At 58.4% G+C, this 12537-nt stretch overlaps 1 protein-coding gene across 3 annotated transcripts in view; it reads left to right on the forward strand.

Annotated features, from left to right (window-relative positions):
- Window positions 1-12537, forward strand: part of SYT2 (synaptotagmin 2) — a 99437-nt gene that overhangs the window by 49828 nt on the left and 37072 nt on the right. The window contains exon 1 of one of the 3 annotated variants that reach the window (XM_057508121.1): window positions 11059-11247. The exons of 1 other annotated variant lie outside the window; for it this stretch is intronic. The gene's annotated coding sequence lies outside the window, so the exon portion shown is untranslated. Of the gene's footprint in view, window positions 1-11058; window positions 11248-12537 lie in introns of those variants that run through there. One more of the 3 variants, XM_036909565.2, reaches the window with a different exon arrangement.

Consider the following 12537-nt stretch of genomic DNA (forward strand, 5'->3'; position numbering starts at 1 on the left):
AGGCAGCGCTGTGCCCTTGTGCCTGAACCAGGGGCAGTGCTGGCTCATCGCTGGGACTCCTGGGCACTCCATCAGCTGTCGGTTTAGCAGTGGATTAAGGAAACAGAAGGGAATGGATGACCCTGTGACAGAAAAAGACAAGGTGACGCTGTGAAAACGGGGTGTGTGTGTGCATCTAGCAGGGCCTGTGGCCCTGGTTGAATCTTTCCTGCCTTCCCCAAGGCTTGTCCCAGTCCTCTTCTTTTTTTTTAAATTTATTTAAATTTATTTATTATTTTATTTGAACTTTATTTTATTATTTCCAAAAAATTTTTATTAAGGTATTATTGATATACACTCTTATGAAGGTTTCACATGAAAAAACAATGCGGTTACTACATTTACCCCTATTATCAAGTCCCCACCCACACCCCAATGCAGTCACTGTCCATCAGTGCAGCAGGACGCCACAGATCCACTGTTGCCTTCTCTGTGCTACACTGTTCTCCCCGTGACCCCCCACACCACGTGTGCTAAACATAATGCCCCTCAGTCCCCGTCTCCCTCCCGCCCCACCCGCCCTCCCCCACCCCTCCCCTTTGGTACCCGCTGGTCCCTTCTTGGAGGCTGTGAGTCGGCTGCTGTTTTGCTCCTTCAGTTTTGCTTCGTTGTCACACTCCACAGATGAGGGAAATCACTTGGCACTTGCCCAGCCTCTTCTTACAGGAAACAACCGCACCCTCAGCTTCAGGCCCAGCTCTTAGCAGATGACTCAGAAACGTGTCTCGGGCCCAGACCTCTCCTCTGAGACCCGTTCGTTCACCCCCAGCACATTCAGCAGCTCCCCTTTGATGCCTCAAAGGTACCTCGACACCCAGCCCACTCCCTTCCCCAGCTGCCCACACCCGCTCTGACTCCACGGGTTCCTGTCCCAGTGAGTGACACCCTCATCCGCCCAGCATCAGGCTGGGGGCTTAGGAGCTACTATCAGCGCCTCCCCCTCTGTACCCCTTCCTGCCTAATGCAGCACCGGTGCCAGCACTGTCTTCTCTCTTGGAAGCCCTGCTCCTCTCCGGCTCCAGCACCCTGGCCCAGCCGTCATCATCTTTCACCTGGAGTGTGCAGTTGTCCACTTTGCCTGGAAGGCACTTCCCTCCCCTGTGCCTGGTGAATTTCTGCCTAGCCTTCAAGCTCTAGTTCAAATGCCTCTTCCTCCAGGAAGCCACCCTTGATCTCCTGTCAAGTCCCTCTATCACAGCCCATAGCAGCCTCCCACAGGTCTTTCATGGGAGGAGACTGAGACTCAAGGCCAAGGGCTCTGGAGGCCAGCAGGCCTGCGTTCAGGTCTTGAGTGTATGTAGCGTGTATCTGAGGTGGGGGTGTTTGCGGTCGTGTGATCAGTGTCATCTCCCTGATTAGACTTTACACCCCACGAGCACAAGGCCTCTTCTGCTTTTGCTCAGTGTTGACTCCCCAGTGCTGAGAACAGTGTTTGACACGTGAAGTAGGCAACTAACAGAAGGTTCTTGAGTGGATGAATGAATCGGCAGAGGGCTCCGGCGTGAGGTTTTGGAATAGGCAGAAGCTGGAGGAAGGTGTTTGGTTTCCTTGAAGGCACAGGGGCAGCACAGGGAGGGGGCAGCTATCATAGGCCCAGCAGGAACCTGGGCCGGCGGGGAGTGTAGGCAGCCGAGTGGCCTTCTTGGGAAAATGTGCCTTCTAGGGTCACGTGACTGAAAATATTGGTCCTCAGAGCAATTAGTTAAGTTAATTAGCTCATCCATTTGAGCAACGGCTAAAGCAACAGGGCCGGAAGACTTGTTTTAGGAAAGACACTCAATTATTTGCACCAATGTCACCCTAATTTCCCCAGTAAGCTTGTCTGTGGCTGGGCAAGGGAAGAGACTTGAACGCTCAATTAATTTCCCCCATTTGGGGCTGGAGTGGCAGGGAGAGAGCAGCCCTGGGGCGAGAGCAGGCTGAAAGTAGGCTGTCAGGGACACCAGAAGCCTGTGGCCACCTGAAGACACGGTTATTACCTCACGGACGCTCTGATAAGGGGTGTTCAGGGCGCTGAGCCGTCACCCCAGGTCACACAGCAAGTTAGTTCCAGGGACAGACCCAGAACCCAGGTTCCTGGCCTTCCAGACCAGGGCCTCCTCCTCAGGAAGAGAAGAGAAGCTGGGTAAGTCCCTGTGCACAGGCGGCCCGGGACACGTGGTGGCAGGCCGCACGTGGCTCACCTAGGGCAGCAGCCAGTCCCGGGGAGCCCTGCCCCCACCTGTGGCTCCAGCATCCGGGCTCCTTTTCCCCTTCCGGAAACTGAAGCTAGTGTTTGTCTGAAGTGGGCTTGGAGATTCCCTGCGCCCCGTTCCCAATGTCTGGGGACAGATCTTGCACTGGCTCTGGTCCCTTTCTGCCCCTGTATGAGGTTAACAGTCATGCCTGATGACGTGCCTACCCTGTGCCCGGACCTGCGTGAGCTGCAAACTGCTAGGACGCAACATGTCCTCTGAGCACACAGTCAGAAGGGGCCGTGGGGGCTCCGCGAAGCAACCTCACTGCGGCACAGGCGGTCAGGGGGGAGCTGTGAGGGAAGAGGTGGCGTTTAGGGGCTCTGAGGAAGAATGGAAAGTGTTCCAGGTAATGGTGCGAATCAAGGTGGGGAAGTGGGCATGTGAGGGTGCACATGGCTGGAAGGTCCGGGAGAGTCAGGGATGCAGGGCACAGCGTGGGAGGTGGAGTGAGCAGGTGGCGCCAGTTTGGGAACAGCCCTGATGGCCAGAGAGCAGCACGTGGGCCAGTGCCGCTGGAAAAGGGCGACACCCAAGGTTTTCAGTTGGAGTAATGCTTTGGGATGTCAAGCCACCTATGCAGAGAGACAGGGAAAACTGTGCCGCTGGGGAGGGGCGCGTCTTCCATGGGTTGTTGAGTTGGGGGACCTACTTGCAAGGCTAGGTTAGGAGGAGATCCCAGACTCTAAGGGTGTCGGGAGGTGGCGGGAGAATGGTGGGATTATATGCCTGGAAGGTTGGCTCAAGCTCTAGGCACTTTTCCTTCAGAAAAGAAAACGAACTCATTGACTTTAAGCAATCCATCCAAGCCACACCATTAACATAAGGCAGAGCCGAGATTCCAGGTCTGACTGGGAAGCCTCTGCCTTTCCATGGAAGCAGTGGTTCCCAGCCTTGGCTACATGGAGGTGACTGGCCCTGGGCCCCTCCCAGGCTAACTGCATCAGCCTCTGCGGGAGGGGGTGGCTGCCCGTCTTTCTTCTAAGCAGCTCAGGTGATGCTGACTGACAGAGAAGTCGAGGGCTCCTGCTGCAGCGAGCTGCCTCCTGCTTTGGCCCCAAGGCTCCAGCCACCCTGTCACAGGGGGACTGACTCCTGTAACCGTGCACTTAATCCATTGTTGTCAAGGACACAGAAAGCAGGGAAGACAAATTGATGCATCAGTGATCTGGGTCAGGTCTTCTGCAGAATGGCAGGTGCCAGCAGCTGAGAAGTGACATGACAAGCTCAGGGGCGTGCGTGCTGCGTCCTGGGAGAACTGTGAAGAGGGAGCCTGAACCCCCTCACATTCCCCACTATGGCTATGGCGCCAGGAATTCCTCTTTGGCTATAATAACAGCCCGTGCAACATGGCTGCTTTGCCCAGCATGCCAGACCTCTGACAACCCCTATGAGCTAAGATGTCACTTGCTCCAGGCAAAGGGGCAGGGGATGCTCTCTCCCAGGTGCCCCCCATGCCCTGGCATCACTGCCACCAAGACTGCTGAGGGAACAGTTCTCCCAGCAATAGTTCCAGGGAATGGTTGGCGGTGATGGACAGTTCAGATGCTATAGTCAATGTGTTGTGAGGCCTATTTAAAAATATACCTCAGCTTTCCAATTCTGTAAAATGAGTAGAATACTACCTGAATAGAAACTTAGACCTGGAAGCTTTAGGAAAAAGAAAAGAGATTGTTTAGGAGCATTTCATCGCTTTTTAGATTTCAGGTGATAAGGACTATTGTAGCTAGGAATGTGCTGGATAGAAAGAGTCCCCAGCATTAGAGCCGTCCAGTCCGGGATCAAATCCAGTCACTGCCACTTAAGGTGATTTATGAGTCAGTGACTTCCAAAGGTGTGTCTTCTATCCAAAGCTCCTGCCTGAGCCCCAGGCCCACGTTTCTAAGTGCCTCCTGGGCATCTTCCCCTGAATGGGGCACGGGTTCCCCAGCAGCTCACAGCTCACCACCCGCTCTCTTAATGAGTGACCCCACCATCCTTCCGGTCACACCAGCTGGAGCCCAGAGCCACCTGAGACTCCTCTGCCCCCCACGCCCGCCCATCCGGGCACTAGCGTGGGGAGTCTTCCTCCACCGCTTCCTCTTCATTCCCACTGCTCCTCTAGTCCAGGCCCAGGTCACCCCCCAGGTCATCTGGGGCGGTGGCCGCCCCTTCCCGGCCTAGCTAGCTCCCTCACTGCCTGCTGACAGGCACCCCCTGCCTGTGTGGGTCAAAGCAGGCGCCTTGACCTGGCCTCTGAGGCCCTGTGCCCCCAGCCAGGCCACGGCTGCTCCTCCCTGCTCCGCCTCCATCCCTGCTCCATCATTACCTGCTTGTGGTCCTGCATCCCCACACAGACCTCCAAATCTTGTGGGCAGGGGTTATGCCCCTGAGCTCTTTGTATCCCAGGGCCTAGCAGAGTGGGTGGCACATAATATATACTCAGTAAATGCTTGTCAAATGGGTGCTTGATAAGAGGACCCCTACTGGTTCTCTTTTCTCCCCCCAAAGACCCAGCCACACCCGGCGTATGCACACATGGGGGCCCTTTATAGATGCTCTTGACCAGTAGATGGCGACAGAAATGTCACCGTGGGCAAACACACGGCCCTTACCGGTGGTTTATCTTAGGCAGGCTGGAAACCCCATCTCACAGGTGGGCAGGCTTACCTGGAAGCAAGAGGCTTACACAGGTAAACAGAGTTCCTCCGAAGGCAGTTTACACACCCACAATTAGGGAGTTGATTACTTTGGCTACTTGAATTCTCTGGGAAGATCCTCTAAGTCCAGACCCAGCTCCCTTTTCCTCATCAGGGGCCCTCTGCTAAATTTCTTACATGGCCTAAGACTAGATGTCTGGCCTGAAACTAGAGAGAACTTGGATGGGCTCCCCATGTCCAGGACAAGCCCGCCCGGGGGAGATGGAGATGATCTGTTCTTTTGTACAAGGAAGACGGGAACTGAGTCTGGAGCAGCCGAGTAGAGGCGGGCGTCAGCCCTCTGATGGCACCAGGAGGTGGGTGAGCTTCAGAGCCCCACAGGCCAGGATGTGAATCCTGGCCCTGGCCCTTCCCAGCTACGGGAACTGGGGCAAATCGTTTGTATTTCATGAGCCTCAGTTTTCTCGGCTGTGAAATGGGGACAAACTGATTTCATAAAGTAGTTGCAAAGATCAATTATCCACAACCCTTGGAGAGTGGCCTCAGGAGCAGAATATCGGAGTTCGAATCCCGCATCTTCCACAAGTTATTTTACCTCTCTCTACCTCGGTTCTCCTGTCTGTAAAATGGGAATTTTCCTAGGGTTGTTGTAAGTATTAAGTAGATGAATTCATATTATATTAAACACTTAAAATAGTGCCTGGCACATACTAAGCACTCAGCATTTGTTTCCCATCATCACCGTCTCATCATTATCATCATCTCAGTACCCGAACCTTGTTAGCTCCAAGCGCCCACCTGCTCCTACAGGAAACCCAGCCCCCCTCAAACCCGCTTCCATCCCGCACGTGCTCTGGGAGTCTCCTGAGGCCGACCGGCGGGCATGTCCTCACGGGTCTGGGCTGCCACCTGCTGCCGGGCCCCCCCATATCTCGGTCCCCTGTGCCAGCCTCCGACCCACACTGCTCGGGGTGGCCTCTCCTGCCTGCCTGCTCGTTTACCCGCCCACCCCGGCTTCCCGTCCCCCTCAGCCTCAGCAGCGCAGCAGTCTGTTCCACAGCACCGATGAGAGCAGTGCCCACCTCGGCGAGATGCTCGTGTGAGGGGCAGGGTCTCACAGCAGCAACGGGGCTGGGGCCGGAAGTGTGCAAGCAGGAGCCCTCCGGGGGTTCACGCACAGTCCTTCTCCTTCCCAGGTCACTGGGTCGGACAGGGTCACGTGCCGCTCCTCTACCCCACTTGGAGGCCCTGCCCCCTGACCCTCAAGCCCTGTGGTGGGGTCTGGCTCATTTTGTCTGTATCCTTTCTTTGTGATGATTTCTGTATCATGAACCTCTATTTGAAGACTGCCAGATATGTCTGTATGTCTGGAGCCCAGTTGTAGCACAGGTCAAGTTTTTGTTGGGTTGCCGCTCTTTAACCCTCAGGTAAGTCCGTAGATGCAAGTAAACACTCCAGAAGAAGGGTGTCAGCACACTCCTCGGGTTCAATGTGTGCATGTGAGTCTCAGCTGCAACCCACCCAGGGTAACTTGACCCCCACAATATATTTAAACTGCCTACTACACAGTAGGCATGAAATGAACACTAGCATTTTAATCAGTTTCCTCATCTGCACAATAGAGATAATATAAAATCAATAGCTAATATTTACTGAGCTCTTAGTACATCCCAGACATCGTTCTAAGCCCTCTGTGTGTGTGAACACACGCAACATTCACAATGACTGTATGAGGCAGACACCATTTTTGCCCCCATCTAACAGATGAGGCCCAGAGAAGCTAAGTGGCAAAGCCAGGATTCACACCCAACAGTCTGGCTTTGGAGTCTGTTTTTAGCCCCACAGTTTCCTCCCTGTCACCCAGGGCTGCTGCGAGGCTCCATTGATTTAAGGTGTTACGGCCACAGACAGGCTCTAGGGGCTGCTGCTCTGCTCAGTGAAGCTGAGGGGCAGGCAGGGAAGAGAGGCAGAGGGGAAGGGAGGAGGGAAGGGAGGGCGAGGGAGGGGGTGGTGGGGGAGGTTCTCTCTTAGCATTAGTGACGGGACTGGTGGTCGCTGCAGGATTTAGAGGCTCTTTGCAGAAATCCAGCTGCTGCATTCTGGGTGGGAAGAACTGAGAGTCGCTGTGCGCCCTGAGCGGTCCGGAGTGGGGAGGGAACTGCTGCAGCTTCCCGGGCGCCCTCTTTGCCTCCCCCTCCCCTCTCTCTCCTTTCACTCAGCAGGGGCTGGGGTGGGGCAGGGGTTTCCAGCAAGTCTGCTTTTAGCCACTCCTCCAGGGTACCTGCTGTAGGGGGCTCACCGAGGGGCTGGGGTGGGGGACGGGGACGTTCACGAAGCGAGGACATCTGAACAGCAGCAGGAGGCCGGCCCAGGTTGGCTGTGAAGCCCTCCTCAGGGCACCTCTTCCTAACAGACCCTTCATCCAAGGGCCCTGGAAACATCCGGGCTGCAGGAGCCTGACCCTGCGGGGGTGGGTCAGAGCCCAGAGCTCCGGGGCAGCTCCAGAATTTCTGTGTGGGAGGGGCTCAAGCCATTTCATTGGAAGAGAGGTGAGGGCACTTTTTCAGTCTGTGAAGTTATCTGGAGGTGACTCTCAGGGAGATGCTGATGTAGATTAGGAAGGAGGCTACCTTGTGCCTCTCCCACCCCGTGCTGGCCCTGCCAAGGCCTGCTACCTCGGCTCTGAGCTGAGCTTGGGTTTCCTGGCACCTGAGGCCCACCCAGGGGCAGAGCAGAGAATCCCGAGTTGGGCTGGGGACCTGAGAGGCAAGCCCTGGGTGGCCGCAGGGGCTGCCCACTGTATCCCGAAGCCTGTGGGGGAAGGAGGCAGGGTTTCAGGAGCCACTAAGAGAGGTGGGGTGGAGGAGGAGAAAGAACTGGAGGGTAACGGGGGAGAAGAGAGATTTAGTGCCCTGGGGAGAAGGCTGAGAGTAGAGGAATCTGTCCATTCCTTTAATCTTTCAACCTTCAAACCTTATTTTTTACCAGTGTAGCTCAGCCAGGGATGGTGCCGTGCTGTCTCTGTACATTCATCATCCCTTTCATCTTTACAATAACCCTATTTTATAATTAAAATCCCCATGTTGCAAGTGACAAAGCTGAGGCTTGGAGAGGTTATGTAATTCACCCAAGGTCACACAGCGGACAAGTAGCAGTGCCAGAATTTAAGGACATCGAGCCCCAGAACCACTAAGATTTGAGTGCCTACTCTGTGTCAGTGGGCTGGATGCGCAGGGTTCTTTCCCCCCTGGAGCTTACAGTCTAGTGGGAGGAGAGATATGAACAAGACAGGATAGGGGACAGTGCTACAAAGGAGAAGCACAGGGCCGTAAGAGAGAGGCATCAGGGAACTGAGACTGGCAGGATGAAGAGGAGTTGGCATGGTGACATGGGGTGAAGAGGACTGTGTCCTTCACTAAGAGGACAGCATGTGCAAAGGCCCTGTGGCAGGAAAGAGCACAGCCCTTTCAGGAACTGCAAGGTGATCAGTGCAGCTGGAGCATAGAGGGAGAGGGAATGGGCAGTGCCAGGCAAAGCTAGGGAGTGGGCAGGGGCCACATCTAAAGATACTGGCACAGGAGGCTGATAAGGATAACACAGGGTAGGAGGGACAGCTGGGGTGTGAGGAGTCCCTGGGCAAGGAGGGCACAACTATAGCAACGCATCCAGCCCAGGTAGACCTGGGGAGGGTCAGCATCTGGGGGTCACAAGACCCAGTTCCATGCCTTGTCCCTTCCTGCCCTTGCTGCCTCTGGGATTGTCTAAAAGGAGCAAGTGAAATCAAGGCTGTGCCACTGTTACCACCTTTGTGTGTGTGTGTGTGTGTACTGGGGGTGGGGGGCTCTGGGGCCTGAGGGGCTCTGAACAAGCTGCAGCTCCTCTCAGGGGAACCCAATGCTCCCACCTCCCTGTGCTTGTGCAAATGTCAGCTGACCCTTCTCCCCCATCAAAATCCCAGTCCAGGAGCTGAGTGGGCACATGGAGGAAGCTTATACAGTAAACACGGGTCTCTTCATAAGGAGCGGACACAGTCCTCCATACATGCTTTATTTTCTGTAATCAGACCCTATTTTACCGGAGACAGCTTTGACTAGGGCTCAGCTATCTTTTGATCCATTTTACCAGAAGGAGCTATGGGGGTCATTTCATCCATCCTCCTGCATCCAAGCAGTACCACACTCCAGTCATTGAGGCATAAGCTTTCCCCATCAAGCAGCCATCAGGATGGTGTTCCAGACTCGCACCAGGAAATCCTGAAGTCTCGCAGGAATCCAGCTGCTGAACTCCCCTCCCTCCTCCTGGCAAATGAAGCTTTTGGTGGATTTCAAAAGAGAAGCATTTCTTCCCCCACGGAGAAAAAGAAGGAGCGCAGCCAGGTGACGGTCACCCCTTCGGTGTGGGAGACCAGTAGCCCTGTGGTATGGGGGTGTGCAGGCGTGGGGAGAGACCCCTGGTGCCCTCCTGCTGAGCATCTGACCTTATGCCCTTGACTCTCAGGTCCTCTTGGCTATCTAAAGAATGAGGAGGGGTCAGCAGAGCTGATTAGAGAGTCTTGGGGGTTAGCGCTGTCCCCAGCGGCCACCCCTCACACACACCCTCCCCAACACCCAGGTGCAGTCAGTCCCCACTGGGTATACGGTGGCACACACTCCCTCCCAATGCTTCCAGCCCGGAAATCCCTGAGTCAGCTATTTCTGCAGCCCAGGGGCTGTGACTAGCGAGCTGCTGTTCTAAAGAGAGGCTCCAGCCCAGCCGGGAGCAGCGGGAGCCCAGCACTGCAGTGGCCTGGCTGTGAGCGATGTCGCCGCCGCGGTGGGGCTGGGAATGCAGGGAGGAGGGAAGAGAGGAGGGGACCTGCTGCAGGTGCTGGGAATTCCCAGGGTGCCTTAGACCTGTCCGGGTGAGAAGCCCTAGAAAGTCCCGAGTGAGGCCCTCCCCAACATGCATATAAGGGATTTTTTTTGAGGCGGAGGGGATTTCACTTCCTGGGTTGAACTCCGAACTTGATTCATGATTCTGGGTATGCAGAACAGGAGCAAAGAGCCAGAAGCTGAGGGTGAAGGGGAGGAAGAGGGGATAAGGGCAGGGATGGGGGGTGCTAGGAAGGGCAGGGGAACAGGTGGTGGCCTGATACCAGCAGAAATTTCCCCCAGGCTGAGCTGGGGTGCTGAGGTCCAGGTGGGTGAGTGTTGGAAATTGAGGATTCAATTCCCAGGAGCCCGCTGGGGCTCACAGTCCTGCCTGCCCCTCCTGCCCCGGGAATCTGGGAAATGCTTGGCCTTCCCTGCGCTCAGGCAGAGACAGCTGAGGTCTTGTCCTCCCCAAGACAGAGACGCAGACCTGTGGCGGGCGGGCAGGAGCTGGGTCCCTGTGGCAGAGCCCTTTGGGTGGGCTGCTATCTGGGAACCAGGCCCGGGGTCCGGAGCCAGCACACACTTCCCCCTCGGCCCCTGGCCCTCCACCCCGCGCTCTCGCGCCCCCAGCAGGGCGTGGGCGACCCGCCCCCAAGTCCGGGCTGCACCTTCGCGCCCTGACCCCCGGCCGCGGGCTGTCGGCGCCCTGGGCCCAACACCGCCCGACTCCCCTTCCTCTCCGGAAGCTGCCTTTTGTCTCCATCACTCGGCTTCTCCCTCCCTCTTTTTTCTTTCTCGACTCAGGAAAACCTTCATCCGTGTCCCCTGAAGCACATCGGCTCCCTCCTACTCGCTGGCCGGTTCCCGACCGCGGGGAGTCCGCCTGCCCCCGCCAGTCCCGCCCCGGGAGGCTCAGGAGGCTCGGGGTGGCGGGGGCGCGCGGGGACTGCCGCAGGGTGCGCGGGGCAACATGGACCCCCTCCGCACTGCCGGGGAGCCCCGCGGGGCTCCAGGAGGCGGGGCCGGCCGGCCCACCCCAAACTTCTCCGGGGGCGCGCGGGTTGAGCCCCGGTCCCCGCCCGCGTCTCTCTAGCGCACGCCCCCGCCCCCGTCGCCCCTCCCGCCCGCCCGCCGGCCGTGCGGACCCGCCGGGGGACGCGGGGCGGCCTCCCGGGGCAGGGCGGCCTGCGGGGGCGCTGCGTCGCGGCTTGCGGGGATCGCCCTCGGAGGGGCCGGCGCTCGGGGTGCAGGCGTATGTGAGGAGCATCCCGATTGGCGGGCGGGGACAGCGCGATCGGGTCGCTACTACCGCAGAGAGCGCGCGGGAGCCAGCGGCCCGAGCCGGCGGCGGGCGGGAGGAGAGCCGCAGCGGCCCGCGCGGCCGCGAAGTGGGCAGAGGGGCCCTCGGCCCGGAGACCCCGCCGCCCCGGCCCTCCGTCCTGCACACGAGCTCCGGCCGACCTGCGCCCGGAGCGCCCCCGGGTAAGAGGAGCCCGGGCGGGGGCACCTGCGAGGGCAGCCCTTACTCCCGAGCGAAGCCGCGCCGGGAGCAGCGGGGCCGCCGAGGGACGCGCGGGCGGATGCGGGGTCGCCAGACTGGGACACTCCGACTTTCTGGGCGCGGCGCTCACGGCCGGAAAACTAAGTGCCGGACGGAGCCCGTGGTGGGGGACCGGGCCCGGGGAACCCGCTTGTGTCGGAATTACCGCATTTGTCCAGGAGGAGGTGCCCTGAATTATCCGGGAGCCCATCGCCCTCGGCCGGTCCCTCCTCTCGGGGAACCCGGGACGTGCGCGGGGAGCAGGCGGGAGAGGCCGCGGTGCTTCTGCGCTGGCCCCGGGGCCCCCGGGAAGCTGGAGCGCCAGCCGCCGAGGACCGTGGGCAGGGGTGCGGAGGAGGGCGGAGGCCGTGGGTGCGCAGCGGGAAGTGGGTGCGGGGCGCGTGGGGCCCCGCCCGACCCGCCGCAGTGAGGATGAGCCGAAGGGCCGTCGCGCGGAGCTCGGGAGCCCCCTGGCGCGGAGCGGGCAGCGTCGGAGCGGTGCGCGGAGCTCGCTTCCTTTCCGCCGCGCCCCGTGCCCTGCAGCCGCCGTCCGGGGCTGGGATGGGCGCCGGCATCTTCTGCCCCTTCCTCTCCTCGAAACTTTTTCATACTCCAACAAGAGCCCCGTCTTGGTGCACTGGAGGGAGCAGGGTCCCAGGGATCCTGGCAGGCGGGAGATCAGGGTGGGGGGTGGGGAAGGGGCAGCAGAGCGGTAGGGGAGCATGCTATGTGACCTTGGACAAGATGCTGTACATCTCTGAACCTCAGGAAGATGGTGGTGCCCCGGTCTGGAATGGGGATGAACAAGCCCAAGGCCTCCTGCTTAGGAATTCCCTGCCTTTGACGAGCAGCCTTTCTGCTGGGAGCTCAACCCCCACTTCCTGGGGAGGAAGGTGGCACTTTGGAGCTGCGTACCCAGCTTTCCAGGGGGAGTCAGGAAGTTTCTGTTCTGACCCGGCCTATGACCTTGGACATTTCACTTGCCCATGTGAGCCTCAGCGTCTTCATCTGGGGAATGAGGGTTTGGAATTTAAGGTGTCTGTAGTCTCCTCAGTCGTAACACCTGCTGGCCCCAGCATGCAGGCGAGACCAGCTAAGGGGCTGGCTGGGCACAAGCTCAGCAGCAGCGTTCCTGCTGCGACCAAGCCCCTGGGGACGCTGTAGCTTCCCACTCCCCCAAAAGGCAGCAGGGCCGTGAGCCCCTCAGCTGGCCCACCCGTCATCCATTCCCA

The sequence above is a fragment of the Manis pentadactyla genome, chromosome 9, assembly GCF_030020395.1.
Source record: "Manis pentadactyla isolate mManPen7 chromosome 9, mManPen7.hap1, whole genome shotgun sequence".
Classification (NCBI taxonomy): Eukaryota; Metazoa; Chordata; class Mammalia; order Pholidota; family Manidae; genus Manis; species Manis pentadactyla.